Raw genomic sequence first — 18,472 nt, 5'->3', positions numbered from 1 at the left:
GTCTGCAGAAGCAAAAACCCATTTGAGTACCAAAATATTCATAATTAGATGGTCGTTTGTAAAAATTAATACCCAATCCAACTTCGTGCCCCACATAACCCACTCTTGTGGATATCTAGAACAAACTGCTTCACCTCTCTTGTCCTCAGCAGCAATCTGAACTGAAGACAAAATTGTCTCAAGTTGGGAATTCAAATATTGGTGGGATAGGATGTGGAAAATCATTTCAATTAGTAATTTGGAAAGTCACCTTTAAGTCGAACCACACAACTGGACTCTAGCATCTGCTTCCCCTCATTGATGGAATGATGAAATTTTAGCTGGGCTCAGAGCAGGGTGGGTGAGGGTGGGAAGAGGGAGAGGGCGGAGAGATGAGAACATTTATTTACATCTAAACAGCCTTGACAGCACTGAGCGCTCAGAATGTTTGTAAATATCTCTTTGGCCCCTCAGATCTGTCTCTCATGGAAACAATGAATCAACCAAACGTCTTGAGTTTATGCCTCTTGTGGAGACACATCACTGGGTCTGGTTACATTGTTGTTTTGTTAGAGAGAGAAAGAGAGAGGGAAGGAGAAGAGACAGCAGTGAGTCACTAAGAGCTGGTCTCCCGGTTTAGAATGATGAGTTTGTATCATGAAGAGCTAAATCTAAGAACTGGAGGTGTGACCCTGGCTTCCTCCTTGAAGCTGGGTGCCCTCTTCACTTTGCCCTTCTCAATGACCCCGAATCTCTGGGCCACTCTATCAAGTTGCTAAGAAATGTTAAGGGGTTGAAATAGATGTGACTCCATCCAGCCCACTGGTATCAGCACAGCTCATCAGCGAATCACACACAACGGCAGGTGACACATTTGGCTCAGGATTGATGGTTATAGATCCAGCTCTGGATTCAGTCAGGTGTTCCCCTCCCCACCCATCACCACCAATCGTGAAGATTGATCATGCAGGATAGAACATTTCTTCTACAAGACTAAACACACATCTGGGGATTCCTTGGACATTATTTGACTTTCCAGAGAATCCCGTGGCTTGCTGGGGTCTTTCGAGGGAGCCAGAAGGAAAGGCAAGGGAAACCAGGCTTTGCTATTTGCTAGGAAGTGAATCATAACCACTACACCGTTGTGGATATGAGATGTCTTTTCCTCCGACTCTTCTCTCGTTTGCCCACTTCCTCCGTGACAACATTTGAACAAGAATCACAGATTCCCAAACAAACAAGACAACGCTTAATGAAACACGGAATGACGGGTTCGACGCAAACTCATTGCTTTGAATTAAATCCCACGAGATTGGTCCCGTCAGCACCCGTGTGGGAAGTAGGAGGCGATCTTGGGGTGCCACGGTTCCGTGAGGGTTTGTAATCAGTTAATGGTTGATGAGAGAAAGGAGGCGGGAGGGAGAGAGTGGGGAGAGATCGTCTTCAGTGGTGTAGCCACTGGCAAGGTGCCCATGCTCCTGGAAACAAACTGTCACCCACACTCTATAAACGACCCTAACGAAACACAGACAGACAGACAGACAGGCAGACCACACACACACACACACACACACACACACACACACACACACACACACTGGCAGTGGAAGTCAAACCAGCTAGGAAGGGGAAGACAACTCATGAGAGTGCAAGGAAACACAGGATGACCCAGGGTGAAAGGCGTAAGGAGATCAAAATACTTTATGTGCATTATGTGCACAGATAAAACTCTCAGACTGAAATTCCTTGCTATGGATGGTTAGTACTTTGCTAATAAGAATCATTAACGAAAGAATACATGGCAGCAACCAAGAAGAATCATCAATTTCTAGACTTGGTGATAACTTTGATATTCAGCCCCTTCGGTGCTGAGGGAGTGTCCCCAAACCCTGTGCCAAATTTACCACACACTATACGAATGGTCCAGACACCCCCTTACTTTATTTCCTACACGACCTTTGCCAAACTGTCTCCCTAATAAGGCTTCTCTCACATTGGGCTCCACAAACTATTCCATGGTTCCTAACAGACATGTGGCCTCCTGGAACTTTCTCAGGGAGAGCAAGCTGAAGTGCACATAAGCCTATAATACACTCTGGGAGAACCTGCAGTTAAGGAGAGCCATTGTTCTGGTTTGCTGTTTCCCTCGGTTGTTTCCATAACATCTTCCTCCATGAAAAGGCTTGTTTCCTGAAAGCCAATTAGCATCTTGTTCCCATCGCGCCTGGTTAGAAAGCATAGCCTCCTGGTGAATTCGCTGGCTTATTCGATACAGATGGAGAGTCATTCTGCTGTGTCAGAAAGCGTTTGGAGCAAGGGAGGCTGTTAATGAGGAGTTACCAAGCTCCTTCTCAAGTAGAAGAATGATGGCTGAGCTCTGCTAAGAGACTGCAGACGCCCCCACCCCACCCCCCAACCCCCGACTGAAGTTGCCTAGCGAACGTGTGCCCATATCTCCAAACACATCGCTGGCTCCTCACCCGGGCCAGGCCGCCTCACATGCCTTATTATCGATATTTAAACAACTACAAAGGTGGACATTGACCCTGAGCATCCTCCCAATCCTTCCCCATGGTCCACTCGAGATGTTATCTGCAAGGAGTAAACAGGCTGGGGCCCCAATGCCTCGGCCACCCTGGTGTGATGTCAAACAGCTGCTCAACAGCCCTTGAAGCCAGCTCCCATCTCTCCCGTGCTGAACTTACAGCATGTCCAGCTTCCTGGTGGGGCTTCCCTTTGAAGTCCAGAAGGGCCCTGTGCTGGGGATGTGTGGGAAGGGAAACTTGGATTCATCTCTCCTGGCGCCATTTTTTTTCCACGGGAACAGAATCTTTCCAGAAGAGAGGAGCTAGCTCCAAGCCTCAAATCATAAAAGCGGGTAACCATGGTAACACGCACGGCACCCAGAAAGTGTCTGCTAGGGTCAGATTTAGGACTAAACTCGGTCTCGTTCAAGTGCTAAAGACCCGTTAAGAACCGGAAGGCTGAGCTCCAGGCAGACTAAGCATCCAAGGCCGTAGGCAGAGGAAAGGGTAGTGAAGGTTTATCATTTAACTCAAGGCTGCTTCCTTAGCTCCTAAACCGGGGGTAACAGGCCACAAACACACTCTAAAGAGAGGCCAGTGGCTGCGGATGTTGTTTAGCTAGGAGACGCTTAGCTAGCACGCACAAAACCCTGCTCCCCGCCCTCTCCAGCATAAACCTGGCGTCCTGATGATTCCTGTCTGTAATCCCAGCACCCAGATGGTGAAGGCAGAGGACTAAGAGTTCAAGGTCATCCTTGCAAATTTGAGGTCAACCTGGACTGCGGGAGCCTTGCTGTCCAATAAGAAAGGGAGTCTGGGGGAGGAGAGAGAGAGAGAGAGAGAGAGAGAGAGAGAGAGAGAGAGAGAGAGAGAGAGAGAGAGAGAGAGAGAGAGAGAAAGTAAACAGTGTTGAGAAAGATGTGAGAGACTTTCGTATATCTGTATATCCAATGACTATCACCCTGTGGGGTCTCCCCTCACCCCTTGCAGGAGCAGCCTTCATTTTGCTCCCGGCCAAGTACTCACATCTGATTGCCTCGCTCTCACACACACTGAAATGAGAGATTTCCTGCAGCTCTGAGGCTGTTAGTCTCAAACCTGGAACTGCTGACTTTGACAACTACCTCTTCCAGGGGGTGATTGGGTGCCATTGCTGTTGCCCACTGTGACTGCTCTGCCCCGTATGTTATAGCATTCATTGTGATCCTACCAAACCTTCTGCCCAATGCTTTGCCTGTGTTTCCCACTGGCCCCTTCCTCACGGCCACCAGCTCTGGTCCAATCCCCTCTATAATAGCAGTCCAGCCGCCATTTCCCACTTTACAGATTGGGAAACTGAGGTTGAGAGAGAAGATCCTATTGGTCTATAGACCAATGCACTCGTTTGGTTTCTCAGTCTCTCTGGAGACCAACAAACAGACAAAAGACTACTGTTTTCATCCTTAATAAATTCCCTCAAAAAATATCGACTTAAAAGCAAAATCAGGCATGTGGGTATATACACCTGCAGTCCCAGCACCCTGGAAACTGAGGCAGGAGAATCCCAAGTTTGAAGCCAGCTTAGACTACCTAATGAGTTCCAGCCAAGTTTGCTTGATACGCACGAGACCCTCGGCTCCATCTACTGCAGAACACGAACTGGATAAGAGAAAGGTGTATGAGAACCGGAGAGACGGCTCAGTGGCTATGAGCACTTACTGTTTTTGCAGAGGACGGGAGCTGGGTTCCCAGTACACAACCAACTGTAACTCCACTCCCAGGAGACCTGGTGCCCTCTGGTCTCCTCAGGCACCCGCGTGCACAGGGTGCACATAAACTTATGCAGGTGCATACATATAAACACAAAATGAAAATAATTTTAAATTATTTAAGACACTGCTTATTAACTCACTTGGGGAGGCGGTACCTCGGGGGTGACTTAGCTGTGTTGAGGTTAAGAATGCTCTTGAGACACAATCAGGCCTGGAGGAGTCACTTCCTAGGCACCTCATTCCCTACAGCCCCACCAGGAGGCTTTGGCTCTTCCCCTGTGTGGACCTGGACAAGGGGGGAAGCTTCAGAATTCTCCCCATAAGACAGCCCCTGAGCTCAGCAGCAAAAAAGCAAGGGAGAAGTCTTATGACCGAGCCTTAGGGTCACATGGGATTATATCCGAAACATTCTATTGGTTCCCTAGCTATCTAGTGAAGGAGGAGAACTTCATCAGGGCAGGGGAAGCAGAAATCTCATTGGCAACCCATAGTAAGCACCTACTGAGTCACTGAAGAACTGGGCTGTCTGAACAACACAGCGCTGGGAGCACGTGCATTAGAAGACGGGAAGATGTAATGGGGATACCTACACAATCACGTAAAGGAAGGTGTGCCTATACATAGGAATGTGTGTGCACGGTCATGACTGCAGGGGCTTCTGCACATGTGTACGATTGTGTGTAGAAGCCCGAGGTGGTGTCTGTCACCCTGTGTTTTGGAGATGGGGTCTCTCACTGAACCTAGAGCTCCCTGTTGGACTAGGCCGGCTGGCCAGCAAGCCTGAGGAATCTGCCTCTCTCCTCTTGCTCTGTGTTGGGATTAAAAATGCAAGCTACCACAGCTGGCTTTTTCACTCGGGTTTTTACACAGGCTCGAACCCAGGCCTTCATTTTTGCCCTGCAAGCTCCTTGCTGAATGAACCATTTCCTCAGTCGGAGTTGCGCAGTTCTTCCAGAATCAGGATGGAGAAGGGGCTTCTTCAGGAAAGGTGTGGTCCGGATTTTGGCCTCTCCAACATATTTTCTAAAATCCATCTAGTAAGGTTGCAAACCTCTGTGCAGAATCAAGGACGGACTTGTGATATGTCCCAACTTATTAGTTATCTATCTCTTGATTTAGGAACAAGAGGGGATTCTCGACATTTTAAAAGGGTATTTTGGTCCAAACAGATTCTTCCTTGGTGTTTCCTTTGCTTGTGTTTACCATTAGCTGCGCCTGAGCTTTTATTTATTCATTCAACAAACATTTATTGAGTGTCTGCTGCAGGCTCCAGCCCTTAATCCTTCGTGCCAGACACTGGTAATATATAAGTAAACAAGGAAATCATCTCTGCCCTCCTGGACTTTAGGACCTACTCTATGGCCAGTGCTAGGTGGAGAGTGGGGCTCACACAACGTGGTCTCAGCTGTCACGTGGTATCGCACGCCCGTGGCCTTGGTGCTTGCAAAGAAGAAGCAGAAGGATGGTGTGTTTAAGGGCAGCCTGTTATGGGTAACAAAAGTCAGTGCCAAAAAAAAAAAAAAGATGAGAGGAAGAAAGGAAGGAGGAAGAGAAGGATGGGGAGAGAAAGAGATCACCATAGATATCTATGTTTTCTCAGCACACTGACTCAAGCTAATCGGATACACCATTGATGAGTAAAGAGCAAGAAGGCCTGGAAGTTGGCCATGCTCCTCACTGTTGGGTTCTGTGCTTTTGCTAATTCTGCATGAGAAGGGTCAGGTGGCTCCTCAGGCGGCCTCAGGTCTGATGTGGGCAGTAGGTACTGGGACAAAAGACTCTGGTGACAGCAACTGTGCTGAGGGTGGTACAGCAGGGTGAACCGGAAGACCAGAGAGGCTGTGAGCGCCACGTGGTTTCTACAGGCCTCTCTCCACCAGGTATGTTTGTTATCCAGCTCAACTAGCTGCATCTCTGTGGGGAGGGACAGCAAAGGAGGCCAGGCCCTGCATAAAAGCCACTGTGAATCCAGTGTTTGTCTCCACATGTACGTTTAGTGAACATAATTAGAGCCTTTGAGGCCATCAGCTTCTAAGGTAATATTTTGATTTTCCAACCTGAAGGAAGGCCCTGGTGACCACAGGAAATAAGAGGAGAAGAAGAAAGAAGAGGAGGAGGAAGAAGAAGAGGAGGAAGAAGAGGGGAAGAAGAAGAGGGGGAAAAGAAGAGGAGAGAAGGAGGAGAAGCAGAGGAAGAGGAAGAGGAAGAAGGAGGAGGAAGAGGAGAAGAGGAGGAGGAAAAGAAGAGAAGGAAGAGAAGGAGAAGAGAAAGAAGAGGAGGAGGAGGAGGAGAAAGAGAAAGAGAAGAAGAAGAGGAGGGGAGGAGGAAGAGGAGGAGAAGGAGAAGAAGGAGGAGAAGAAAGAGGAGAAGGAGGAGAGGAGGAAGAGACGAGCAGGGGGAGCAGGAAGAGGGGAGGAGGAGGGGGGAGGAGGAGGAGAGGAAGTTAGTTAGTAGAATGTCGTCTGGCATGCACAGGACCCCAAGTTTGACTTCCAGCAATGGTAGTACTCCCCTGTAATCCTAACACTTAGGAGCTAGAGGCAGAAGGATCAGAACTCAGGGTCATCCTTTGCTACACAGAGGTTAAAGTCAGCCTGGGCTACATGAGACCCTGTCTCAAAACAAAATAACATGAGGATCTGAGTGGCTAGGCAGGATCTGGGGCTCAGAGAGTTGGAAGGAAGCAGGACCATGCTCAGCCCTCTGAATGCCTGGTAGGTGAATGGACAAACAGGCTTGGCCCTCACAGATGAGGTCTATTCCTGTTGGCCTTAAGGGTGGACTTAGGAACTGAAACAGAAAAACCATACTTGTGCTTGTACCCTAACATCTTCTTTGAGATGTGAGGACTCTGCTGTGATTCAGGACAGCTTTGGGGGTCCTTCAACGAAAGAAACCCAATGCCTGACCTGAAGTCAGTGGAAACCAAGTTTCCATCCTAGCCCCACAGCCGGTTTGCCAGGAGGGAAAGTGAATTTCCAGATATCTGAGATTTGTAAAAATCTTAATGTAAGTATGGCAGTGGTTTAAATGTGTCTTCCTATCCCATCACCCCACAAATTCCTATGTGGGAAACTATATCTCTGACTTTATAGGTTAACCTTTGGAGGTGACTAGAGGAGTTCTGAGAGGAAGAAGGAAACAGCAGAGGCAACATTGTTTCCCTATCCTGCTGTGTGAAAACCCTGACCACACTCAGCACCATGTTCTTGGGAATTCCCGTTGTCCAGAAACATGAGCCACATAGACCTTTATTCCTAATGAATGGCCCAGTCTAGGGCATCTTCTTATCACCACAGGAAACAAACTAGGATGAGCCCTTCCAGAATGAACCCTCATAACAGCCATAATATCAGAACAGGTGTAAAACCTGCTCCCCATTTGCGAGTTAAAGGTCCTCAGGATAGCTTTTAACTCTTCATGGCCTGATTTTATCATTTCCTGCGAGCCACAACCAATGGTCTCAGCACGCAATCAGACAGCAGGACCTAGTTGCAGCTAACTGTAAACTCCACAGACTTATCTTAGCTTGAGGTATTGTTTCTGTCTACGAAGGAGATTGTGGCCTTGGAAATATCAGGTCTAGACTCCTGGAAGTGTCTTCCCCCATGATCGACCACAACTGCACTGCTTCCCTTGTCTTGTTGCGTAACAGAATGCCTAGCAACCTAGGAAAGGAAAGGTTTATTTCAGCTCACGGGCACAGGGCATCATGGCAGGGAAAGCCATGGCAGCAGGAGCGTTGTGGAGGCTGGTCACATGACATTTGCAGTCAGGAAGCCGGACATGAACCCTGGTGCTCAACTCACCTCCACCTTTTTATCCAGTCTAGGACCCCACCCTTGGTATGACGATTGCCCATCATTAGGGTGGGTTTTCCCACATCAACATAATAGAGAGACTCTCTCATAGCTGTGCCCAGAGCCTTGTCTCTTTGGTCATTCTAAGTCCCATCAAGCTGACAATCAGAATTAGTTATCACAACCAGGTCATAGCTATGTTAAGCTCCTCCCCCTCTGAGAGATCACACTGGGGGCACATCCTGCTTAAAGGTTGCCATGGCAACTGCATCCCAGGTCCCCAGATTAGAAATGTTGGTGATAGGGCTTAACTTTTTTGCTGTCTCCTTCCCACTCCTTGGGGACTCCTCCTGGGCTTGCCTATCACATGAACCATGTAGGCACCAATCTCAACTGCACCTAGAGGACCTTCCTCTCAGGAACACCTCGCAGTGTGGCCGTGAGAGTTCAATGAATACCCAGAAAATCCAGAGAAGACCCTCTGCCATGAAGTCTCGCCTCGTGCAGTTAATCTGATCCCTCTTGGGGACATCCCTGAGCTGGCTCACAGCATGCATGAAGCAACTGGTCATAGCAGCTTCCACCCAAAGCAAGGGCTGACAACATGCCCGAGGTCATTTTACAGACATGGAAACTGAGGCTTAAGCAACCATATGCTCGGATCCAAACCCAAACTTTCTTGCTCTTTAAAACCGCTTCAAAGGCCGTGCTATGAAAATCGGAAGTCCTGAGCTTCTCTTCACTCAAAACGCTGAAGACAAAGTCAGTCCGGGAGCCTTAAGCCCAGCAGAGAGGAGATACAGAGAATCCCAGCTACCGACCTCTGCCCCAGCTAGCCATCGGGTGAACTGGGGCACGTCCCACATGCCAACCATCATCATCATCTCAATCACCTCCAGGAGGAGGGACGAGCCCAGTGGTACAGTCTGAGGTATGATTTGATTCCGGGCAAGCCACACTCAAAGGGGCATCTGAGGTTACAGAACACGGAATTCTGGGTCTGTTTATAAACCAACAGGCTTGAGGATCCATTATTCACCTTCACGAGCACAGAGCCATCTGACTCACAGGATCGTAAAAGAGATCAAATGACCCCGTCACTAATAATTCTTTCCCTGGCCCATTCTCTGGCACATCGGTTTGTAAACAGAGTTTTAATGGCGCCCCTCGCACATAATAACCTCATTTCTTTAGAGTAACTCGGGGCGGCCCCACCACTCTTGGCTAATCAGGTTTAGGCTTAAGCCTCCCTCATTTGTGTGAGCTAATGTTATTTGGTGTTTTAAAAACTTCCTCCAGCCAAGGCTCTCCGCCTTCCAGAATACTGCACTCTATTCCAGTGAGTCGGCCTCAGGGCTTTGACCCTCCTCCCCCGTCATGCCAGGACCCAGAAGCCTGAGATCCTTCATTCTTGTTCCTCTCTGTTTCTCTAGCAAGCCCCTGCCCATCCTGGACATGTCCCCGATGACCTTGAAGTCACTGTCTAAAAGCACCAGGTATAACAAGTCAGTCTTTGCAACCATGCATTATCCTCTGTGTAGGGCAGGTCTGTTCACTATGGAATGGTTACCCACAAAGCCAGTGTGGTCTGTGTGTGTGTGTGTGTGTGTGTGTGTGTGTGTGTGTGTTGTGTGTTGTGTGTTTGATGTGTGAGTGTGTTGTGTGTTTGAGTGAGTGAGTATGTCAGTGTCTGTGTGAGTCTACGTTTGTGTGAGTATATATGTGTATGAATGTATGAGTAACTGTGTGTGTGTGTGTGTGTGTGTGTGTGTCTGTCAGAGGTAACTTGGGGGTCACAGATGACATGAGAGGAAAAGGAGGAAGGGCTGAAGGTTAGGAAGGGATAGAGAACTGCCTGTGGTATAAGCCCCTAAGTTCCAGTCTCTGATGGAAGCCAGATGGGTCTCAGCACTCTGCTGTTTTGAATGTCTTTAAATTTTTATTTAATTGTGTCTGTGTGAGTGTGTGTGTGTGTGTGTGTGTGTGAATTTGTGTATGGTGTGTGTTTGTATGTATGTATATGTATATGTGTGAGTTGTATATGTGTGAGTGTTGTGGTGTGTGTATGTTTATGTGTGTGAATGTGTGTGGTATGTATGTATGTTTGCATATGAATGTGTGCATTATATGTCTGTGTGTGTGTGTGTGTGTGTGTGTGTGTGTGTGTGTTACCCAAGAGGGCCAGGAGAGGACACACACAAACACATCCCTCAAGCCAGGTCTGCAGGTGGTTGTGAGCCACCCATCACAAATGACAGGAACTGAATCTGGGTCCTCCGTAAGAGCAGTACAAGCTCTTAACAGTTGAGCCATCCCTCTAGCCCCACTTTAAGACTTCATTTTAGTCGACACTATACACAGTTTAAAAACACTTACCATGAATTAGAAGGCTCAGATATTGAGACTGGGGTCCACAAACCTTAACCAAACCCCTAGCCCCATACCAGATAGTTTCCAGAATCCTGAGTTTTAGCGAGCAAGCCCTACCCCATGCCTCCCACACTGCAGCTCTAATGAGATGCATGGGTGATTCTCCAGTGTGACCTGTACACGCAGCCTTCATGAAATCAGATCTTTAAAAGGCTGTAAGTAACCTCGTGCCTGTTTAGATCATATGTGGCTATCGAATTATTTGTGGATCATTTTGGCTATCAAATGATTCTGTCTGTGGGAAATTTAGGATGCGGGGGTGTTATATGAAGGATTTTGAACTTGTATACTCTGGCGTAAAGCAAGCCTGGTTAAATTCTGGTTGGTTATGGTTGGCAGATCTGTAGAAATGATCTGGAAGGGTCTGTTTTCGACATCTACTGTCTATAAGTCTCTTTCCTACAGGCGGCGGGATGTGTCGAATGAGGAACAGAAAGAAGAACCCTGGGGCCGGGGTGGGCTCACTGATAGAGCACTTTCTATCACTTGTGTCGGGGAGGGTATGAGTTTGGAGAGGAGTTCAACTGAGGATGTAGCTCAGTGGGTAGAGAGAGAACTTGCCTCACATGCACAAAGTGCTGGGGTCTCTCCCTAACATTGGGTAACGCAGGTGTCGTGCCACAGGCCTGCAGCCCCAGCGCCCCAGAGCGAGAGGGGGGAGGATCCGAAGTCCAGGTTCATCTTGGCTACACAGTAAGCTTGAGGCCAATCTAGAATACATGTGATTCTGTCAAAATCAGGAGGGCAGTGACTCTCTCAGGATGGTATTTTTAAGAAGTGCTGGGTGTCAGGCGCTGGGCCCCTGCAACTAGGTGCAGAAACTGGAACTCTGACAGATCTGATGACTGTTGACTTTCATTGCTACTGTTAGACGTGTTTTTTAAAAAAAGATTTTTAAAAAGAGTTTATTCTGGCTCACAGTGTTAGAGTTGTCAGTCCATGGACAGCTAGCCCCACTACGGTGGGCATAAGATCATGAGGTAGGCATGGTGAAGATAAGAGGTACTCAGCTCGCAGCAGCCAGGACACAGATGGGGAGGGAGCGAAGGCCCAAAAAAGACAGAGCCCGAAGGAGAAGCTCCAGGACCTACCCCCTCCATCAAAGCCAAAACCTCCCACCACCGTCTAGCAATGCCATCAAATTATGAATCTATCAGCAGATTGACCATTAGTCCTGGGCCCTCATGGTTCATTCGCCTCTCCGTGACCGGATCCTCAGTTGGGGATCAAGACTTCACATCCAACTCGAAACAAGCACCACATATAGAAATAGCTAAATATCATTTCCGAACATTCACACTGGAAGACTCTTCAGATGCCATCTATTCTGACAGACTCACTCTGTAAAGCACAACATGAGGGGAGAATGGCTGTGTCCACCAGTAGAACTTCCTCTGCAACAGTCGTTCAGTGGCCGTGGCGTGTCAAAGGAGCCATTGATGATTCGTAAGCAAGTAAATGGGTGGGACAGTGTCCCAATAAAACTTTATTTACAAAACCAGACAGTGGGCCATAGTTTGACAGCCCTTGAGCTGACCCAGACCTTTGCTTGACATTGAGGAAAGTAATTCTGAAAGGAAGAGGGACTTGGCTAAGGTAACTGGGGGGGGTAGAGCTGGAACCAGAATCTTCTCCAGAAGACGGTGTAGTAGAGGAGAGAAAGAGAGGGAAGTGGGATTACAGAGGAGAAGTGGAAGGAGGAGGAGGAGAGGGAGGAAGGGAAGGAGGGAGGGAGGGAGAGAGGGGGGGGAGAACACAGAGAGAGAACGGAGAGAGAATGAACCTGGAGGATGCGGTATGGCATCACCAGTGATACCTACCTGCTTTGGAAGGATTCTGGACAGGACAGGAAATGATGTAAAACTTCGTCATCCATGTGAAGGGAAGCTAATGGATGTATAGTGAGAAAAAAGAACTGCTACCATTGTTTGTAGAGAAAGAGGAGAGACAGGAGGAAATGAGAAGGCATGAGAAAAGTCTGTCCTTGGGCATGCAACTGCTATGGGTTCAAAAACGCAGTCAGAACTGAACCCGTATCTCTGGGTCCAGGAAACTGTCACAACTGGGGTGGGAAGTAGAAGAATCAAAGCGAGATACCCAGGGGGTGAAAGAAATCCCAGAGGCAGCTAGGAGCAGAAATGGGGAAGGAAGGGGAAATGCACATCTCTTTTCACAGCCCCAGCAACTCTGCGGCTGGCATCAGACACCTACTTGACAGATGTAAACAGTGGCCATCAGAAAGGTTAAGTGTTGTTCCCAAGGACACACAGGATCAGATGCCATCTTCTAGCCCTAATGCCAGTGGCCCCTTTCCTCTGTCAGGTGCACCAACTGAATTGTGGGAAATGAAGGAGGCTGTGGTCCTGGAGTGGAGAGAAGTGAACCCCAACTGCAGCATCTGGAGGGACCCCCCTGGTGTTGGTCAGCAGTTTGACACCATGGGCCTGATTGGCACTTGGGATAATCAGTCTCCTAGAAGGAAGTGAGGTGGGTCAGCCAAGCTCTTCTGCCAAATGACCCCGGGGAAGAGTCAGTGCCATGAAAGACAGGCTCCTGCTCCAAGTGGAACTCACTTCTGGGGCGCCAGAGCACCTGGGAGGCTGAAAGGAGCCAGCCCCAGGAGGGCAGAGGCAGTGAGAGGAAGCCCAGGGTAATAAAGATAATGACGGTTCCCTCACGGCTCCTTTCATCTGAGGCTCACGGTGCTACTCACCACCGCACAATTAATTTTCTCAACACCCACTACACGGGTTGCCCCCAAAGAAGGTGTCATTAGCATCTTTTTATAAGCAAGGAAACCAAGAGGTGAGTTGGTTCAAAGCCACAAAACAGTTGTAAGGCAGGAGCCAAAATTTGGGGGTGATTGATTCCCTCTGATCACCAAGGGAACAGAGAGAAAGGAGCCATTTGTAAGTGAGCCCCCGGTTAAATTATTGGTTTATCCACCATTCACCCACCACTCACATCGAGCCATCCGTCCATCTGTCCATCCTTCCATCCATGCTCACATCTAACCATCCGTCCATCCTTCCATCCATGCTCACATCTGACCATCCGTCCATCCTTCCATCCATCCTCACATCTAACCATCCGTCCATTCTTCCATGTACATTCTCCCATATACTTGCAGTCCACTCTTCCATCTGTCTATCCATCCATCCTTTCATGTGCCTGTCTACACACTTTTTATTTCTCTTTCTATCCATTCATTCATTCATTCATCTGTCCGTGCATCTATCTATCTATCCATCCAACTGTCCATCCATCCATCTGTTCATCTGTCCATCTATCCATCCACCCATCTATCTGTCCATCCATCCATTTGTCCATCCATCTACCTATCCCTCCACCTATCTGTTCATCCACCTATCTATTCATCTGTCCATCCTTTCATCTATTCATCATCCATACATGTTATCCATCCATCCACCCATCTATCTGTCTATCCATCCATCCATCTGTCTATCCGTCCATCTGTCCATCCATCCATTTGTCCATCCATCCATCTGTCCATCCGTCCATCCATCAATTTGTCCATTCATCTACCTATCCCTCCACCTATCTATTCATCCACCTATCTATTCATCTGTCCATCCTTTCATCTATTCATCATCCTTACATGTTATCCATCCATCCACACATCCATCCACCCTTCTATAAGCCTAGCCTTCAATTTACATCCACCCTTCCATCCATTCACTCATCCATCTTTCCTTCCATCTGTCTATCATCCATCCATCTCTTCATCCATTCATTCATTGACCTCTCTGTCATTTATTCTGTTCACTAGAAGCTTGTCTACCCATCTCTCCATCCACTTGTTCACCGGTCTAGTCATTTCTGCTCACTTGTTCATTCATTCATCCAACGAGAATTCTAACCTGCTATGCACTGTGCAGAAGACCGGGGAAGCAAACCATAATCGTGGGGCTGGGAACAGGTCTCAGCAGCATAACCATGAGGACTGGGTTCAGATCCCCAGCACCTAACAAAGGCGGAGCACAGCAGCAGGTGGCCATAACACTGAGGCTGGGAAGCAGGTACAGGAGGGTCCCTGGGGCTCCCTAGCCTGTGAGCCTAACCAAATCAGCACACTCCAGTTTCACTGATAGGCCCTATCTTGAAAAAATAAGGTAGAAATTGAGGAAGACACTCAGTACCAAACTGTCTTTCATGTGCACGTACCTACACCATAGTCAAGTTTATGTTGGGGTTGGGAAGGAAAGAAAAGGAAAGGGAGAGGGGAAGGGGAGGGGAGAAGGGATGGGGGAGGGAAGAGAGAAGGGGAGAGGGGAGAGGGGAGGGGAGGAGAAGGGAAGAAGGGAAGGGAAGAAGGGAAGGGAAGGGGAAGGGAAGGGAAGGGAAGGGAAGGGAAAAGGGAAAAAAGGGAGAAAAGGGAAAAGGGAGAAAAGGGAAAAGGGAAAAGAAGGGAAAAGAGAAAAGAAGGGAAAAGGGAGAAAAGGGAAAAGGGAAAAGAAGGGAAAGGAGAAAAGAAGGGAAAGGGAAAAGAAGGGAAAAGGAAAAGGGGAAGGAAGGAAGGAAGGAAGGGAAGGAAAAGGGAAGGAAAAGGGAAGGAAAAGGAAGGAAGGAAGGGAAGGGAAGGGAAAAGGAAAGGAAAAGGAAGGAAGGGAAGGAAAAGGAAGGAAGGAAGGAAGGAAGGGAAGGAAGGAAGGGAAAAGGAAGGAAAAGGGAAGGAAAGGGAAGGGGAGGGAAGGGAAGGGAAGGGAAGGGAAGGGAAGGGAAGGGAAGGGAAGCGAAGGAAAGGAAAGGAAGGGAAGGGAAGGGAAGGAGGCCAGGATTGTGGCAGCCCCCAATAGTTCTTCAAAGATGTCTTCATCATTTTAACTGACTTCGCAATTTGTATGTCATTTTACCTTGTACAGGATCTACAAAATGGGGCTTTTTCCTTCAGTGTTTGGAGTGGAGTCAGAAGCCCACCCAGACCGTCAGCGTTAGACTGAGACTCCTGGTCTCATCTTCCCAAGCATGCCGTGCAGTTTCTAAGATGCTAAAGTCACACACGAAGCAGAGTGACAGTCTAGGGACTCCACATGATGCCCCACACTCTCTGTCAACCCAGAACTAAACCCTCTACTAGAAAACAACCCACTGTCCATGAAAAAAGACAACGAGAGGTCCAGGAAGGGTGGCACACATCCTTGATCCCAGGACTCAGGAGGTAGAGGCAAGCAGGTGTCTGTGAGTTTGAGGTCAGCCTGGTCTATACAGTGAGATCACATCCAGAGGGAGGGAGGGAGGGAGGGAGGGAGGGAGGGAGGGAGGGAGGGAGGAAGGAGGAGACAGAATAAGGAGAGTGAGTTTTCACTCTTTTTAGCTGCCATCTCATGATCTCATGGAGGTAGAAGCTGGGCGGGCAATGCCATATGTGATTCTCAACAGGCAAAGCCATCCATTTCAGATTCAAATTAATTTTTTTCCCTTTCTGCCATTTCCATATTTATTCCTTTTTTGAGGCAGAGTCTCATGTAGCCCAGGTTAGCCTCCAACGCACCACATAACCAAGGACGTCCTTGAACCTCTGATCCTCCCTCCTGTGAGCTGAAATCTCATTCACACCCCCACCATGCTGGATTTATGCAGTGTTTCCGTGGAGCTGACATGCTGGGCAACCCTCTCCCCACTGAGCCACATCTCCAGGTCCTGTTCTGCCCATTCTTTATCCCCAACCCCTTGGGACACGCAAGACTTCGATTGCCATCTTCTCCCCGACAGAGGCAGAAGTCGGATTGTGGGGGATGAGCGGGTGCCATGCTCTGTGTTCCTGGATTATCCCATTATCAACCCCTGCTCCTGTCCCAAAGCTCCAACACAAGTCTTGTGTCAAAGGATTAAAGCATGCACAGTTCTGCCAGACCAGAAAGACTTCCAAAGAGGAATGTGGGAGAATCCTGCTCACTCTGCAGGGGTGGTTTCTGCTTTCTTATTTCCTGAGTCAGCGAAGCCCAGCAGAGGCTGCCAAGTGGGAAACCTGGGGAACCCTAAATTAGCACTGCGAACACCTCTGCCGTAATGACTCTTGGCTGTCCACCACGCCTTTCATCCCTGGCATCTCAAAGAACTTGTCCAAACGTTAATTAATCTGGCCTACAACACCCTGCTATTATTAAACCCATTTTACAGATGAAGAAATAAACATGAAGCTGTGCAAGTTGTGCAATGGGTCAGGGGTTCCAATCCCCAAACCCGACAAGGAGAAGAAACAGAGGCCACCTGGGGCAGTGGCCAGAACTCAAGCTCTGTTGCTAGTCCCTGGCGTTGGATAGAACTGAATGTGGGTCATGGAGATTTGGGTGGGGCACAATTGAACTAAGTGTTTGCGGCTTGGCTCTGTACCATGGGAAAATAGCATAGATTGCCTGTGCCTTAGTTTCCCTCCACATGTGAATGGAAAGTATCATGCCTTACAAAACACCAGGAAGAAGGCTAAGAACATGGCTCTGAGGGCCAGAGAGAACCTGATTCCTATTGGCGTTGAATGCCTTGGAGCCCCACTGGAGCCCACAGGGAGAAACTGAGGAACTGGAGATCCTTGCTAGTGACACTTTTTGGGGAGGTAAGGGGCATGGATGAGGCACAGAGACTTGTGGAGGTCAGTGAGACTTTGACCAGATCTTGGCCATTGGCAGAGGTATGGAGACATGGAAAGGTGCCCAACAGGTTGCTGCTGAGACAGGGTTCTAGAGAGAGAGGGGGCTCTCCTCTGTTCCCAGCCTCTGTCCTGCCAGCACAAATACCTGTGTGTGATCTAGGTAGGTACCATCAGCTAAAACTAGAACAGCATGGGCCTTTTGCTCTGGAAAGGACTAAGGCCCAAGCCCAGGACCTGTTCTTCTGGATGTTCTGTGTGGAAGGTTCGGTCCGTGAGAATGGGAAGCATCTGCCTCCTGACCATGTTTCTCGGCCTCTCCCTACCAGGCTTAGGGAAGTCCTGTTCTGTTGGAACAGTCACCATGTGAAAGTGACTAAGGGTCATTCCTTCTCTCTGTGTCTGCCTGTCTATCTGTCTCTCCTCTCTCTCTCTCTCTCTCTCTCTCTCTCTCTCTCTCTCTCTCTCTCTCTCTCACACACACACACACACACACACACACACACAAACGGGCACACACACTTAAATGCTCAAACATGTATGCACACTTATACACACACACACGCACACACGCTCACGCCTGTACAAATACACAGACTTATGCACATGTACACACTCAATGCACGCACTCACACATACACTCAAACAGCCACACACACTCAAAACACATCCGCACACATGTATTCAGACACACATAACACATCTTCTCAGTCACACACTCAAACACACATGCACACACATTCACATTCACATGCACACTCACACGCACACAAATGTTACAGGGCATCCGCACATGCATCAGCAGCAGGCTCCAAGCTCCATGGATTACTAGGGCTCCAGGAGAGCCTGAAGAATCCCCATCTTTCCCCTCAGCAACTCTTGGTGGTTTCTCCACCTAAGATTTGGTTGAAAGAAAGAGATGAGGTTGAGGTTCAGGGCAGAGAAAGAAAGGGGCAGGAAGCGATGGAAGAAAATGAGAAGGGAGGGAAGAAGAGAAAGAGGAGGAATGGAGACTACGAAGGTAGGGCAGAAAAAATGCCCATACAGGTTCAGAACACTTCCAGCCAGTAGATCCAGAATGTTCCTCTGCGTTACACCAAACGCTTCTGCCCCTCTTCTTGCCAAAGCCTGGATAGGCCACCACATCCTGAGTAGACAGATGAAGGCTGACAGTCTCTCTAAAGGGAGAAGCCACATGCCAGAGCTGGTGTAGGAGGACCAGACAAGCAGAGGTGAGGAAACCTGGGGGGAAAGACTGTTCTGGGAATCAAGCAGGACAATGCACCCTGGCCATGATTCCACCCAGCAGGTGCACCTGAGCAGCAAACAGAGCTAAGAGGGACGATTCAGAGTCCTGTCCCTATCTGCTGGAACTGTCAT

The sequence above is a fragment of the Rattus rattus genome, chromosome 16 (assembly GCF_011064425.1).
Source record: "Rattus rattus isolate New Zealand chromosome 16, Rrattus_CSIRO_v1, whole genome shotgun sequence".
NCBI classification, from domain to species: Eukaryota; Metazoa; Chordata; class Mammalia; order Rodentia; family Muridae; genus Rattus; species Rattus rattus.
Note: the sequence above shows the minus strand (reverse complement) of the source record.